This window comes from Sciurus carolinensis, unplaced genomic scaffold, assembly GCF_902686445.1.
Source record: "Sciurus carolinensis unplaced genomic scaffold, mSciCar1.2, whole genome shotgun sequence".
NCBI lineage: Eukaryota > Metazoa > Chordata > Mammalia > Rodentia > Sciuridae > Sciurus > Sciurus carolinensis.
In genome coordinates, this window is record NW_025920264.1 from 4258 (window position 1) to 21349 (window position 17092).

At 43.2% G+C, this 17092-nt stretch overlaps 1 pseudogene; it reads left to right on the forward strand.

Annotated features, from left to right (window-relative positions):
- The first annotated feature begins 497 nt into the window (after positions 1–497).
- Positions 498–17092, forward strand: part of LOC124975383 (BTB/POZ domain-containing protein 1-like) — a 51767-nt pseudogene continuing 35172 nt past the window's right edge.

A 17092-nucleotide genomic window follows, 5' to 3' on the forward strand; every position in this document is an offset into this window, starting at 1 on the left:
TTTACTTAAGACTTGTGAAGAGCCCTGCCTTACCTGAGATAAGGCTCTGCCTCACTCTGCTACATGTTAAATGACTCCAAAGTAAGCCAGGCTTTAACTCATTTAAGTTGTGCTCAAAAGTTGATGTTTGTTGTAAAGATTACTGTGATCTCAAACAGGGTATATAATGTAGAACTCAACCAAAATTCAAGATAACTATTATACAAGCTAAATACATTTTTACTCTTGCTAATTTCATTTTGTAAAACTGTTGCCTGTTACTATTTTGCAGAAGTAGCTGCTTTCAGAAAATACAACCTAGGTAACTTGTGATAATAGGCCATCACCTTCAAAACAGATAGTATGTGGTAGTACTTTAATAAAAGGGTAAATGACTGTAAAGTTTATGGACATTAAAGTTAAAGCCCACAGCTCCCCACCCTATTCTCCCGGAGGAAGATCCAGACCCCCTTTCTTGTTAACCCCCCTCCTTATATGCAAGCCCCTATTCCTCTCAGGACCCAGGACTGGAGGCTGCAGAACAGAGAGAAGCGGCTGCAGCCGGATATGAGGAAGAAAGAACTGGCTCGGGAGGGCTGGCAAGGCGAACACGGAGCGGAGCCCAGCGGGCAGCCAGCCCCTCCCGACCAGAAGCTCCAGATTCCACAATCGCTCTGCCGCTCCGAGAAACTGGGCCGCCAGACAATGCTGGCAATCCCCGGCTTCAATATTGGCCCTTCTCTACAAGTGATTTATATAATTGGAAAAATCAAAATGCTAAGTTTTCCGACAACCCTAAAGACTTGATTTCCCTTTAGATAGCGTCAGTTCACTCATCAACCTACTTGGGATGACTGTCAGCAGCTACTCCGGATTCTGTTCACAACCAGGAGCATGAAGAATCCAGATGGAAGCCAGAAAGTTGGTCCCCGGAGACGGTGGACAACCTACTGTAAACCCTGACTTAATTAATGCTTCTTTCCCCTTGTCCAGGCCTCCGCAAGATGAAAGGGGAATACAATACAGCTGACGGTAGGGAGAGACTCCGGGTTTATCGCCAGACTCTAATGGGGGTCTCCGGGCAGCAGCTCGTAAACCCACTAATTTGGCCAAGGTGTATTCAGTCATGCAAGAAAACAGGAATCACCCTCAGCTTATTTAGAAAGATTAATGGAGGCATTTAGACAGTATACTCCTATGAATCCAGAGTCCCCGGAGAATCAGGCAACAGTAGTAATGAGCTTTGTTAACCAGGCAGCACTGGACATAAGGCGTAAATTACAAAAAATAGAGGATTTAGAAGGGAAAAGTATTCAAGACTTAATGAGAATAGCCAGCAGGTATTCAATAACAGAGATGCACCAGAGGAAAAGCAGCTTAGGGCTACTAGGGAAATAACCAAAGCATTAGCAGTAGCAGTGCAGGGAGGGAAAGCAGAAAAAGAAGGAAACAGACTCCCGAGTAATCGACCACCACTTGGGAACTCCAGAGTGCATGATCTGGGTCAGAATCAGTGCGCTTCCTCCTTACAGACAATGGTATATGGTGCTGGATTTAAAAGATGCCTTTTTCAGCTTGCCTCTAGCTCCAAAGAGCCAAGAGCTATTTGCCTTTGAATGGACAGACATTGATGAGGGTATCAATGGACAACTTACCTGGATGAGATTGCCGCAGGGATTCAAAATTCTCCACCTTGTTTGACGAAGCTCTACATGAGGACTTGGGCACCCTCAGCCCCTCAACCCTGCTCACTGCTTCCTGACCCCGACCTGGACACACCCATACATGACTGCTCGGAAATCCTAGCCCAGGTTCATGGGCTTAAAGAAGACCTGCAAGATCATCCGCTGCTTGATGCAGATGCAGTATGGTTCACAGATGGGAGCAGCTTTCTACATCAGGGTCAAAGGTATGCGGGTGCAGCAGTAGTGACTGAGACAGAGGTAATTTGGGCCGAGCCTCTACCAATAGGCACCTCTGCCCAGAAGGCAGAACTGATAGCCATGACTAAGGCTCTAACGATGGGAAAAGACAAAAAATTGACTGTATACACAGACAGTCATTATGCCTTTGCAACTGCCCATATTCATGGGCTATTTACAGGGAAAGGGGAATGCTAACCACAGAGGGGAAATCTATTAAAAACAAGGAAGAAATTGTGTCCCTGATAGATGCCCTCTGGTTACCCAAGAAATTGGCTATCGTATATTGCCCTGGGCATCAAAAACCATCTGATCCAGTATCCAGGGGCAACTGCTTAGCAGACAAGGTGGCATGTGAAGTAGCCCTCCAGAGAGACTTGATCACGGTTGCTCAACTCCCAGACTCTGGCTCACAAACCCTCCCAAAAGACCCAACCTACACGGAAGAGGACTTATCATGGATTCGCCAGCAACCACTAGCCCAATGCTTAGATGGATGGTGGAAAGACTGAAAACCGGATAATACTTCCAGAACTGATGGGGCAGAAAGTGTTGCACAGGCTCCACCAGACCACCCACAAGGGGACAAGAAAATTACAGGACTTGATGCTGCAAGCAGGAATTAGAATTAAAGGTGTGCAAAATAAGATAGAACAGATCGTCAAAAGTTGCAGAGTTTGTAAGTTAACAAATGCAGGATATAGCAAGTGGGAATCAGGAAATAGATTAAGGGGGGATAGGCCAGGGGCATATTGGGAAGTTGATTTCACTGAAGTAAAACCTGGAAGGTATGGGTATAAATATCTATTAGTTTTTGTAGATACTTTTTCAGGATGGGTTGAAGCATTCCCCACCAAGCGGGAAATGGTGCAGATAGTGGCTAAAAAGATTTTAGAGGACCTCCTGCCAAGGTATGGATTTCCTGTGATGATAGGGTCTGACAACGGGCCAGCGTTTACTTCACAGGTAAGTCAGGGGCTGGCTTCAGTACTTGGGGCAAATTGGAAACTGCATTGTGCTTATCGACCCCAAAGCTCAGGACAGGTAGAGAGAATGAGCAGAACTTTAAAAGAGACCTTAACCAAATTAACCCTGGAGACTGGCGATAACTGGGTGGCTCTCCTTCCCTATGCCCTATATAGGGTGCGTAATTCTCCCTATAAGATGGGACTCACCCCTTATGAAATCATGTTTGGGACCCCGCCTCCAATACTCCCTGATCTGACTGAGCGGCTTTTAAAAGAAGAAACTGTGGATGATTTTTGAACTTTTATCTTCCCTCCAGGCCCTGCAGAGGGCCCACAGAGAAGTCTGGCCTAAGCTCAAAGTCGGTACGAGTCAGGCCCGCCTCCTGTTCCTCACAACTTCCACCCGGGTGATTGGGTCCTAGTGAAGCGACACCGACAGAGTAACTTGGAGCGCGGTGGAAGGGCCCCTACATGGTCATTTTGACTACACCCACCGCCCTCAAAGTCCACGGCATCGCCTCCTGGATTCATCACACCCACACCAAGTTGACTGAACCCCTTTCTGACATCGTGCTTCCTGCCCTAGACGACTCTGCCTGGAGAGTGGACAGGTCTAAGGACAACCCGCTAAAGATCAAGCCTTGCCGCCATAGACTGTGACTATGTTCTTGCTTTGCTTTGTTCTTTCATTCTGGCCATAACCATAGCTGTAGCTCCAGTTTTTGGAGCCACCAACTTCAGCCAATATCAGCCCATTAAGCAGCAAGAAATTAGAACAATAGAGACCAAGATTGGCTCTCTAAATGTTCTGGAAGGGGGGAATGTTGAGAGCAGGGTGGTATCTGTGCTGCTAACTGTCTCAAGGATAAACAGGACTGCTGGGCCCCTGTGCTTACCAAGGTTGTTAAGAGATATTTGTCTGAGGAATGTGCGGTTGCCTGGAGACCTTATCCATCAAGGATGGGAGCGGGGCTTAGCCCCGACTCATCTCCTGCATAGTTCACCCCTTCCCTCCTCCCTTCTTCCACTAGGACTGTTCAGTTCTGGCAGGACCCAATGAAAATCAAATAGACTGGCCGGACCCAACCGGAGGAGGACTAATGTTTAGCTGTTCAAATGTTAAAGAACACTGTAAAACTGCTTGCCTTTCATTATAAAAACCCTGCTAACGAGGGCTGGGGGCCTCTCTCTTAGCGTCACCGGTTAAGGATGCAGAGGACCAGGCTCGAGTTTGCTAATAAATGACTCTTTGTTGCTTGCATTGATCGTGGTCTCTGGTGGTCTTTGTGGGGTCTCGAGTCTTTGGGCACAACACCCACAATCCTAATAAGTGCAGGAACTCCCAAGATTCCCTGAAGTGATCACATAAAATTTGGGGCTACATTACCCACAACCTTAAAGGGAGCAAGATCCCAAGAAACTCAGTGGCAAGCAGACAAATTGTGGGACTACATTATCTAAAGATTTAATGGGAGGAATTTCCCAGGATCCTCTGCCATGAGTGTTGAGCCCAGGAATACATTACCTACAGACTAGGGTAGAAACTTCTAATTTCCTGCAGTGAGCAGGCAAAACACGGGACTACATTATCCACAATCCCAAGAGAGAAGGCAGTTCCCAGGATATCCAATGGTGAGCGAGAAAATGAGGGGAGTATGTTATGCATAATCCTAAGGTTAGGATGAACTAGGAACCCCTGAACTTGTGGTAAACCTGAGACTACACTTTTAAATCCCACAGTGAGTGATAAACCCAAGATACACTACCCACAATCCTGAGGACAGTAACTCTCATGAGTCCCTGAAGCTATCAGGGAAAACCTGGGACAATATTGCCCATGATCCTAAAAGTGAGGAAGTGTTTGCTTTGGCTGCACATATACTAAAAGGGAAGTTCTCATTATCCGCCCCCAGAATTGGTTATATCTAGTACTACATTACCCACAATTAGATAAGTGGGAAGTTTCTAGGATTCCCCAAAGTGAACTGTAAACCTTAGATTACATTACCCAAAATCCCAAGGAGAGTAGCTCTCATGAGTCCCTGCAGCTATCTGAGAAAACCTGGGACATTACCTATGATCCTAAAAGGGAGGAAGTTCTCAGTATTGCCCCACCAGAAGTGGTTACATCTAGAACTACATTACCCACAATTATATAGACTGGAAGTTCCTAGTGATACCACCATTTACCGGTGACAAGTTCTGCTCCTTCTAATGTTGAAGATTGAACACTAGAGAAGCACGCCAAGGCAAGCATATTAAGCAGGTTTTATTTAAAGGTAATAATACAGACTTTTCCCGGCAGGAAGAAGGGGGCCATGGCTGATGTTCTAAAAGTCCCAAGAAGTGAGCACACCCTACATATTTTATAGGTTAAAGTCTCTTTTGTTCTCCAGTTCTCTCCCCCCTTATCTCTCCTTCCTGCCTATGTGACTAGTGGTTTTGCATTAAGTGAGAAGCCATGGGCAGGGGGAGGGCCAGGGTGATTCAGGCAGATAAGGGCCCAGGGGGCACCAATTAGCAGCCCATTGTTTGCAGTCCTTGATAAAGGCAGGTAAATTTGGTAATCAATGGCCTCCAGAGATCCTTGACATTCCATTCTTCCAGGGGCAGTCTCCAACTTCCAGAGGCAGATGGTTTTCATGGCCTTTATTTCCTCAATTTGACCCAATCCCTATTTCTACACCAACTACCTGTTCTTAATTCTGGCTTCATTCCCCCCTTTTGCTTTAGGAACTCCTAACTGCTGTGAGGAAAAGGAGGCATCAATCATTCTGGCTGCTTCAAAGCTGAAAGGGGGCAGCGAGGGGCAAGCAGTTTGGAGTTCCCTTTTTAAAATCGGGTCAATCGAGGGGTCCAAGGTAGAAGTCTGGTTGGGGAAGAGCAGGTTGTAAAGTCATCTGGGGGTGGGTGCTTCTATGATAGAAGAACAAAAAGACATGAATACTGAAATGAGATTAGTACAAAGTAAATGTTGCAGCATCTGGAACATGCCACTGAGTATCATGAAAATGACAGAAGTCAATCTCTCACCAGGAGGTGGAAGAACTGAGAAATTGTTCCCATAACTAGGCCTAGCAAAGGCTGGAGAGGACAAGTCCTTTATTTGGGGACTTTAACATTGTCCAGGTTATCAGGAATGTAAACATAACATTTAACTCTTAATGTCATTGATGTCCCCAGAAAATATAGTTAAGCTACTTAATGTCATCTGATTTTTGTAAAATATCCCTTTTATAGGTATAACCTGTGTTTAGTAGAGATCTCTATACTTCTGTTACTTAGGGATAGATAATCATACGAGCAAACATAGATTAAGTCTACCTGTGTAGCTTAGGAAGGTCTGCAGGCCTTAAACTGACTAAAACTTCTGACTCTGGCAGTTTCTCTTGATAGTTATCAGGCACATTTGCTGAAGAAACTTTCTTTCATTTGTAGCTTCCAGTCTTTATTCTAGTGGGCTAATACAAGTGTACATCTTAAGTTATACTTAACTATTATTTCTTTTAAATGCCCAAGAATGGCTATATTTTAGTTTTAACTGTTTGCTGGGTGTCTAAAGATCAAGCTGGTCAAATTCACCTGGTTCCTGTCTTGTTAAAGAGTCAACTGAGTTCCCACAGGGGCCACTCACAGAGAATTTAAGAGCAGCTTCTTAGCTCCACCAGTGCCATTGGTTAGGCAGGGTCTCCTTGATGAGGTGACTTCCTTTGGAAGCATAAAGGGATGTCTCCCTTTTTCCATGACCCTCCTTTGCAGCAGATGCACTGAGTGATTTTTCATCCTCTAGTCTCAACAATCTCCTTGATCAGGAGGTTGTGTGACCCAGAGTTGCAACGCTCCTTACAGAAGTTCTCGTGTTCATTGGGTTCAGGCTGACTGAGGGCAAAAGATCCAAATACTGGTCTATCTTGCCTTCTGTATTTAATTCCAATCTCTAAGTTTGATCTTAATCATCCAGCAAGCCAGTCTCACCAGTCATAAAGAGTACTGGGCTTTAACTTCAATGTCCATAACTTTACAGTTATTTACCCTTTTATCTAACTGGAGTCTGTATTAGTACTGGAAGTTACCACTATCTGTTCTATAGGTGATGGCTTATTATCACAAGTTACCTAGGTTGTGTGTTCTTGAAGCAGCTACTTCTGCAAAGCATTAACAGGTAACAGTTTTACAAAATGAAATTAGCAAGAGTAAAAATATATTCAGCTCCTATAATAGCTATCTTGAATTTTGACTGAGAACCACATTATATCCCCTATTTGAGATCACAGTACTTTTACAACAAGAACCAATCTTTTGACTATAACTTTAAATAAGCTGAAGTCTGACTTATTTTGGAGCCACTGTAACATGCAGTAAGGTGGGAGGCAGAGCCTTATCTCAGGTAAGGTGTGGCTCTGTACAAATCTTAAGTGTTCTAATTCTGATGTTGATCTTTGCTTCTTTCTTAAATATCATTTTAAGAAGTTTACATATATTGATTCCTGGGTCTATATGAACATTAGTTAACACAATTTAACATTATATCTAAAACATGAATTAAAGAAAGACTGAGAGAGCTTTTAGCTTTCCTTGTGTGTCAAAGTGGCAAAATGCTTTTGTTTCACAATATTAATTTTTAAACAAATCAGGCTCTAATGTTTAGAAATACATTTACATTTAAAATTATTTATCTCAGTGTAAAAAGTAACAAATTTTACACATACCCCATTGATAACAGGTCCTATAATAGAACATTAAATGATAGAAATTAATCCCCAATAAAATTTACTCTTTATAAGTAAAGATTACCATTACAGACAAGTTTAATCTGGAGAATAGCACAGCTTGATAAATTCCCTGCTTTAAAAACTTGTATACCTGGAAAATATGAACACATTTAATATACAACTAGTGACCATTTCACAATTACCTTGATATTTTATCTTACCAAATTTAGCTTTTAAAGAAAAATTTAGACTCTGTAACATAGTACAATACTCTAACAGTTGTTTAACCATAATTGTATAAACCCCAATTTTTAAGACTAATTGTTCTAAAGAATAAAATTTAATAGACACATAGTTAAGAGTAAATTAGTGTTTCTAAGAAATCCTTGTCATTTTACCATATAGATTAAACTTTGGTTTATATCAGAACATTAGTATTTCACCTTAGGAAAAACCTTAAATAGCTTTAGCTGTCTCACATACATACAACCAACTTAGTTACATGCAAACTTGTTGAAACTTACCCTTTACTTACACACAGACTTTCTTAGCACTTACTTAGACCCTCATGTATTTCATCACACAAGTGCTTTCTTACCCACAAACATTTCCTTTTCCCTTTTACTAAATATATTTCCATACCCAGAACCTTTATTTTCTCTTTCCTATCTCTTGACCCCTTTTTGTTCACATTCTGAAACAACTCTTATGAAATTTTTGAATTTAGATAAATTACTCTATTTTAATAAGATTAAATATTTTGTTATTTATAGTACTCTAACTGAAACACAGTTGAAACTTTTGGAACCCTTTGTATATAGAATTGCACTAGTTAGGCCATAACTCTTGGTAAACTTGTTTTTAGTTTAGTGAGGACACAAAGTAATTGTAAACCCTTTTTATTTACCAACCTATGAAAACACCAATAATGTTTAAGTATGTCACCCCATGTAATTTAAGGAGTTAAAAGTACTTGATGTTATTTAACAATTAGCATTTTAACTTTGTAAATTAATCAGATGTCTCCACAAACACATTTGAGTAATCCCATACATGTTAACTCTAATTCACTTATTCTGTAAAAACCAAGATATCAGACAAGTGTCCTGAACAGTATTTGCCATCTCTTTCCTGTTGAAGAAGTCCTAGAAACAATTGATATTAGACATTTTATTAACATCAATATTTTATTAGCTTGACCACCTAGAGACTTGCGAGTTATTTTCAAAGACATTTTACTTTTATTAGTTTACCCAATTTGAATTGAACCTTTTTAAATCACGTGAATTAAAAGTATCTGAATCCATTTTTAAATTTTAATTTTAGGAGCGCTCAGTTTTAATACAGACAAAACATGACATCAGACAGCACGACATACAAATAACACAAAATCAAAGGCCTTGTAACTTTATAGGTGAATCTCCATTGCAATGTAACAGATGTTCAAAAACTCTAGTTGAATAAAAAATAGAACTGATCAAAAAAATCATGAGCTCAAAAACATATAGAATTAAAAAAAAAAAGTCCTGGAAAAATGATACTGCCATTAATTACTTCAGTAAAGCACCATAAAATTTACTTTTGCTGGAGTTCAGGTAAGACTCTTTTTACCTTTTTTTCCCTGGGTTTGAAACCGGCCTCCTACTGAGCCTTTAGGCTTCTTTTATTTACATTTCAATGTAAGCCTTGACTGAGATCTGGAAGGATCTAACAGGTTTTAACAGAAACCTTGTGCCTAGGGCATTTTAGCCATCTCTATCAGAACAGGCTTGGATATCAAAGAAAATTATGAGACCTTATTTTCCATTACTTTTGAAAATAAAGCTACTTTGCTAAGTATCTTCTTAGCATATCACTGAGATATACCATTGGTTATTGAGCTGCCTATAGCTGTGTATCCGGGATTTATTTTCCCCTCAGTGACAAACAGGTTAAATCTTGCTTCATAGGTAAGTTGAGGACAGGAGCTTGAAGTAAGGCCCCTTTTTGATATTCCTGGGGCAGAATATTGTCCTATGGTGGCTATTTTCTGTAGTATTGAACCTGTTAATGACATAATTAAGCTTTATTTTTTGAGATCCTTTAAATCCTAATAGCTAAGAAGTTTAGGAGCTCCGTAATGGCCTTTTGATATTCCTCCTGGGTGGAGGCACATAAAGGATGTTATTTACTTACTGGAGAACAATCACAGATGTTTTATCTCTGAATTTTGTTAAGTCCTTAGCTAAGGTTTGTCTGGAAAAGGTGAGGGCCATCTAAATCCTGAGGCAACACTATCTAGGTTAGTTGAGATACAGTATCTGGTTCCTCAAAGGCAAACAGAAATTGCCATTCAGAGTCTAGCATAGACAGGAAAAGTCATCTTCTAAATCTAACTTAGTAAACCAAGCAGCAGTTGGAATCCAAGATAAAAGTGTATGGATTAAGAACTACAGGGTGGGGGAAATTACTGCTTCATTATTCTAAGGTTTTGGACTAGGCAGTTTGCTTTTTGACTCCTAAAATGGGCAAATTGCATGGACTATTGCAAGGCATTAAATGTTTCTATCAGTTTGAATGATCTTTAATAAGTCCTTTTTCTTGCCTGTATGTTCCCTTTTCTTTCTTTTTGATGTGTATTAAAAAATGGAAGATGCAAGCTGGAGAAGATCATCTGAGGATTGATCAGGACCACGTGCTAATTTTTGTAATTTCCTCTAAATATTTGGGGTTGACTAAATGATAAATTTATACTTTAAAGTAGGTGGCCCTTTATGGATTCAGGATTCAGGGTGGTGTGTTTTCTTATTGCTTTCCTAAGTCTCTCCATGAAAATAGCAGGACTTTCCTGAAGGCTGCATAATAGTTTTTTAGGCATCCTACTCATTATTTGAATCCCAGTTAGGATGGTTTCTGGGAACTGCCTGTTCTCTAGATGGTTAATAGCATAATTTTCCAGGTGAAGTCAAATACCTGGCGTAAGTTTTGAAACGTCTCAATATTTATTAGGATCTTCCAAAAGCCTCCTTAAATTTATTTTTGTCTGTCTTAAGTTGGGAGGGTCCCCTCAATTTTCCTCCCTTAGTAGGCGATTCCTTAAGGCTTTCTCCTCTCATGGTAGAGATTATTGCTGTCAAGCATGGTAACATATGAAAGGCACTTTTCTTGATCATTTGCAATTTAGCAGTATGCAGGCTAGTGGTGAACCTGGCAATACTGTTGAGAGAGAAGCTCCCTTCTGAGTTAGAAGTATTAGGGACGTCTCCCTAACTGAGCTTCCTTACAGTCCAGAAAAACCCGTCTCTCACTACCTGGCTTTGCCAAAGTTATTTCTGGCCTTCTTCGGGAAAGTGCTAGGGTCCAGTTTGCCCTGTGCTAGAGACCCTGGGAGGATTCAGACTTAAGGGCATTACTGCTTTCCTCCTGCCACTATAAACTCCTAATTATGAAAAACGATGACAAAAGTAAAAAGTGTGCCGTTTGCCTATCTTCTTGCCCTGTAGACTAAAGGAACCTCGGGAGGGCATGGTGACATCTGTTGGTTGTTAGGCGTATAACGCCCTTTGCTTGAAGGGTCACACGGGAGGGGTTTTTAAATGCCTCCCTCTTGCAGCTTAAAGAGAACACCGTGAGCACATTTAAGCACAGGAACAGTAATGGGGAGACTCTAGATAGACTAGTGAAGGCTAACTATGCGAACAAAGGGAACCTGGGCATTTTTATACTAATCATCCCAGGCCTTAATCCTATAGCTTGAATTCCTAATGTCTGACCACAAGGGAAGGGGAGCATCCAGGAGGGAGTGATGTGTGGGAGCGTTGTGCACTGTAGGGCCCATACGGAGGCAAAGGTGATTGGCGCTTTCCCTCAGTGCCATTCATCTACTGATCACTCTGGACACCCCGCAGGGCGGTTGGGAGGGGGAGTCCGAAGAAGGAACCTTTGGGGTCCACCCAAGAGTAGCCCGGGCCGGGAACCCCGCAGTTGTTCCAACCCTTCCTCCGCCTCCATGCATTCTGGGCAGATCAGGACTAGGGACACGGTGTACTGGCAGCAACTGCGCTCCGGGCCTGGACAGAAAAGTAGGAAACGGCTTCAGCAGAGTCCAACATGCCTACAGAGCAGGTGATTGGAAACTTGCCTGGACTGGGAAACCTCTCACCTGAGTCTTAAGAATGGCGGCTGCACTAACTGCATTTAAGTAGCCAATGGGTGCCCATTTTGCCCTCCAAAAATAAAGAGAGAAAGATGCACCTCAAACAGATGTGGGGTGTGTGGAGAGAGAAACTTACTTACCTTGGCGTAAATCTCGGTGGGACCTCCACATCTGATACCGCCATTTACCAGTGACGAGTTCTGCTCCCTCTAATGTTGAAGATTGACACTAGAGAAGCAGCCAAGGCAAGCATATTAAGCAGGTTTTATTTAAAGGTAATAATACAGACTTTTCCCGGCAGGAAGAAGGGGGCCATGGCTGATGTTCTAAAAGTCCCAAGAAGTGAGCACACCCTACATCTTTTATAGGTTAAAGTCTCTTTTGTTCTCCAGTTCTCTCCCCCCTTATCTCTCCTTCCTGCCTACATGACTAGGCCTGGTTTTGCATTAAGTGAGAAGCCATGGGCAGGGGGAGGGCCAGGGTGATTCAGGCAGATAAGGGCCCAGGGGGCACCAATTAGCAGCCCATTGTTTGCAGTCCTTGATAAAGGCAGGTAAATTTGATAATCAATGGCCTCCAGAGATCCTTGACATTCCATTCTTCCAGGGGCAGTCTCCAACTTCCAGAGGCAGATGGCTTTATGGCCTCCATTTCCTCAATTTGACCGGATCCCCTATTTCTACACTAACTACCTGTTCTTAATTCTGGCTTCACTAGGATACCCCAAAATGAGTTGTAAACTTTAGATTACTTTACCCATAATCCTTGGGGGAAGGGTCTACCAGGACAGCCAGCAGTGAAAAAGCAATTCATGAAACTTTTTTCCCAATTCTAACATGAGTCATTTCCCAGAATCTCTTGCAATAAGCAGACAAAACCTGGGATTACATAGCCCACAATGTCAAGGGGTAAGGAGGCTCCCAGAATACCCAGCGGTGAGTGAGCAAATGTTGAGACTACATTACCCACAATTCCAACAGGGAGGAATCTCCCACAATACCCCACAGTTAGTGTAAAATGTGGGACTACATGACCCACAACTTTATGGTGAAAGAAGTTTCCAGAATTCCGCAAAGTGAGCAGTAAGCCTGTGACTATTTCACCCACAATACTTAAGGGAGCAGACACCAAAAATACCAAACAGTGAGGGGGCAAATATTGGGGATATGTTACCCATAATCCTAAGGGAGAGGAAGTGCCCAGGATCCTTTGAATGGCGAGGACAAATCATGGGACTACATTTTCCACAATTCTATGGGGGGCGGGTTTCCCAGAAGTCCCCAAAGTGAGTGATATGCACGTGAGTACTTCACCCAGCATCCTTAGGGGAGGAGGCCCAAAGAACACCCCAGTGCTGAGCAGACAAATGTTGGAACTATGTCATTCATAACCCTAAGAAGAGGAAGTTACCAGAATTCTTTGCACAGAGGAGATTAAAACATGGAACTACAAGACCACGACTCTATGGGGGGAGGAAGTTCCCAGAATCCTTTGCATGGCGAGGGCAAGCCATGGGACTACATTACCCACAATCATTAGGTAGGAGGCTCCCAGAACACCCAGCAGTGAGCAGGCAAATATTAGGACATCACCCATAATACCAAGCGGGAGGAAGTTCCCAGGATCCTTTGAATGGCGAGGACAACTCATGGGACTACTTTACCCACAATTCTAACAGGGGGGGAGACTCCCACAATTCCCCAGTTAGTGTAAAATTGGGGCTGCATTACCCACAGTTCTATGGGGGGAGGGAGTTCCCAGAATTCCTTAAAGTGAGCTGTAAGCCCATGACTATTTCATCCACAATCCTCAAAAGAGGGATTCCCAGAATGCCAAGCGGTCAGCGGTGAATGTTGGAACTACATTACCCATAGTCCCAAGGGGAGGAGGTTTCTAGGATGCTTGGGGTAGCGGTAAACCTTGGTCTATACTACCCGTGGTTCTTCGTGGCAAACATGCAAGGAAATTCCTTAGCTTCGTCAATCTCACTAACTCTAGCCCTGCAGCTAATCTTTGTCTGACCCTACCCCTAACCCTAAAATTACTCAGATTCCTCAGGGTATGAGGGCAAGCATGTAGCATTCATTTTCTGTGTGTCTCCTGGCAGAGGTGTGTGGGTATATTCCAGGACTACATCACCCATAATCCTTAGGGTGAGGAAGCTCCTACAATCCCCCATGGAGCGCCAGTCAAACGTGAACCCTAACTCTAATCCTGACAGCTGTAATGTAGTTCAGCATTTTGCTGGCTCCTCATGGGGGATCCTGGGAGCTTCAGCCCCCTTAGGAATGTAGGTTATTTAGTTCAGAATTTTGCCCATTCACAGGAAGAGGTGGAAGGAATTTTCGTGCAAGCGTCTGCCCCTGTGGCCTCTGGGTAGTGTAGTCCAGCGTTTTGCCAGTTTTTGGCGATGGAGGGCTCCGGTGAACTGCCCCCCCCCAACTCCAACCCCTGTAACCCCTGTGGATTTATGGGTAATGTAGTCCAATATTTTGCTGGTTCTCCGTGCAGGACCCAGGGAACTTGCACCCCATTAGGATTGTGGATAATTAAGTCTCATGTATTTTATGGCTCAGCAGCATTTTGCCTGCTGTAGGATGGGAGTGGGGGGAGCAAGGGGACTCCTGACAGCTTCTGCCCCCTAGGACTGAGGGTAATGTAGTCCAGCATTTTGCTGGCTCTCTTTGGGGGAACCTGGGAACTTCTTCCACCTCAGGAAGCTCACAGGTGGTGGGGGGGAACTCCTATGATTTCCAGTCCCCAAGGATTGTGGGTAATGTAGTCCCAAATGGAAAAGAACCAAAATAATGCCATTTTGTTCTAACCTGACTACATTGTATGCTTGCTTGTAATGTTTTCCTTTCAGGCTCCTGAAGTCGTATCTATGTTGACAGTACAAGGGATCTTCCTGCATCCCTGACTATGGCCCAGATGTATAACAAGAATGACTCTGAAATGTGCAATCAAAACTATTCTCTCATGTAATCAAAATGTCTGTCTCAACAAGGTCTTTTCTGACCTACATGTACCTCGATTATTCTTGTGTTTTTGCCCTTATAAACCCTGCACCCCCATGCTTGGGGCTATTCTCCCAATAGCCATTTTGGACATTATGTGAGACAGTCAGATGGCTAGCTAATAAATATTCAAATTTGGACTTATCAGTGGTGATTGGTCTGTTCTTAAATTGTGCCCCACAACAGTCCCACATTATTATAGCTCCTGGTTAGGGGGGCATTCCTGAGCCTCCCATCCCCACCCCCACTGAAGATTGTGGGTAATGTAGTCCAATGTTTTGCTGGTTCTCTGTGGGAGACCCTGGGAAGCCTCTGCCCACTTAGGATTTTGGGTGATGTAGTTCCACATTTTGCCAGCTCACAGTGTGGAGCACTCAAGTGAGCTTCTGCTGCCCATAAGTATTGTGGGTAATGTAGTCCAGTGTTTTGCCCACATACACCTCTGCCAAATGTCCATGTAAGCTGCAGGCTGCATGCTTGCCCAGGCACCCTTAAGATTCTTAATACTACAATCCAGTGACCTACCCAGGAGGCTCTCATCACAGAGGTGCAATCTGCACATTTCCCCCCAGGATCCCCAGGTATTCTGAGCAATTTAGTGCAGTATTCTGCCTGTACAGCCCTCACCATGGAGGGCCATGGGAGCTCCAGGCTGCACATTCCCATGGGTAAGCTCAGGCACTCTAGGCAGTGAAGTCCAGCCCTCATTGCAGAGATCTTTTAGAGCCGTGGGCAATGAAGTTTCATGGTTAGTGTAGTCTATTGTTTTGCCCATGCATTCCCTCACCCGAGGCTGACAGCTGCATGCCACATGGATACAGAGAACCCTGAGGATTGTTCCAGTGCAGTCTGGCATTCTGCTGTCCAGCCCTCACCATAGAGGCCTTTGGAAGCTTTGGACCATGTGCTTGCCCTGGTATCCCAAGGATCCTGGGTAGTGTAGCTCAGTGACTGCCTGCCAGCCCTCTCCACAGGACTGTGGGAGCTGTAGCAGTATGTTTTCCCAGGCACACCAGGGATTCTGGCAGTGCAGTCTGGCACAGTTATCACCACAGTGGCTTCTGGGAACTGTTAGCACACTCCATTGTGTGTAGACTTAGCCAGAATTCCCTAGTATTGCCTATAAAACTCATAATAACATAGTGGAAAGATCTCTTCAATACAGCCGCAATATTATTATCACTGATACATCAACTTATCAATATCTTTCAAGTATTTTAACACTGGAAAGAGTCAGCCATGAAATTAAATAAAAACAATGAGGTGTCGTTAGCCCTTCCGCTCAGGCAACAGTGAGGCTCCAGGTGTGGGGACCCCCATGCCTCCCCTGCCTATCCTGGGTTTATGTCTCTGTGTTTCTCCTTTCAGTGTCCTGGAATTTCTCCCCCAAAAATGTACTTTAGTATACTATGATAATAAGCACTCAAAGCCTCAATGAGAGATACTTATAAAATTAATTCCCACTAAAACATTACCTACAAAAGTCAAGCACATAGCACAATTTCTCAGAACATGGGATAGTGGACAAGAGACTTTTCCTCATTCTTCCCCATCTCTTCCTCAAATGCACTTCCCTAAACTACAGTGGCATCTCCACGTGTAGATGCCAAGAGGAAGAAATCTCATGGTACACGTGGTCCCTAGGTGTCCCCAGCCACAGTATCTCTCTGTGTGGGTTTCAAGGAGAAGGAAGCTTTTCTCACCACAGTCAAACCCCCAAGGTGTCCACAACCATGGTCTGCCCTGCTGGACCACAAGGGTGAGGGTTAGGGCATATTTTGAAGATTACGGTTAGGGTCAACTCACTGTAGACATAGACTCTAGGTGTCCCCAGTCATCGCATTTCACCAGGTGAGTTCTGAGAAGGAAGCTTGCTGTGGGCACAGTACACCCATCTCTTGCAGGCAGATTACTCAAGGGGATCAGAAAAACTCACTCTAAGCACCCCCTGCTGGCCACTGTGAGCAGTTGAGAATGTTCAGTGCTCACTCTTCAGGCGTGGTCCTGCGCTCCCTTTTGGCAGTCCCAGTGAAGATCTGAAATTCATGGTTCTGATTTTTCTAGGCCATAATTTTGGAAATCAAACAACAGAATCCACCATCCCATGTTTGATCATAAAGGATAAAGATAGCAAAAAGCAAAATACATGGTCAATAGGCAAAAGTCAATTGATTTCTTATATATCAGCAATCATGTGTATGAAAAATTGGAATTTAAAAAGTAGAATAAGAAAAAATTAAACCATTCCATTCACAATAGTACCCCCAAAATTGAAAACTTGTAATGTTTTACATTACAATTTCACTTTCAGAAACCTTGAAACACAGCTTAAAGATATCAAACAAAATATAAATAAATA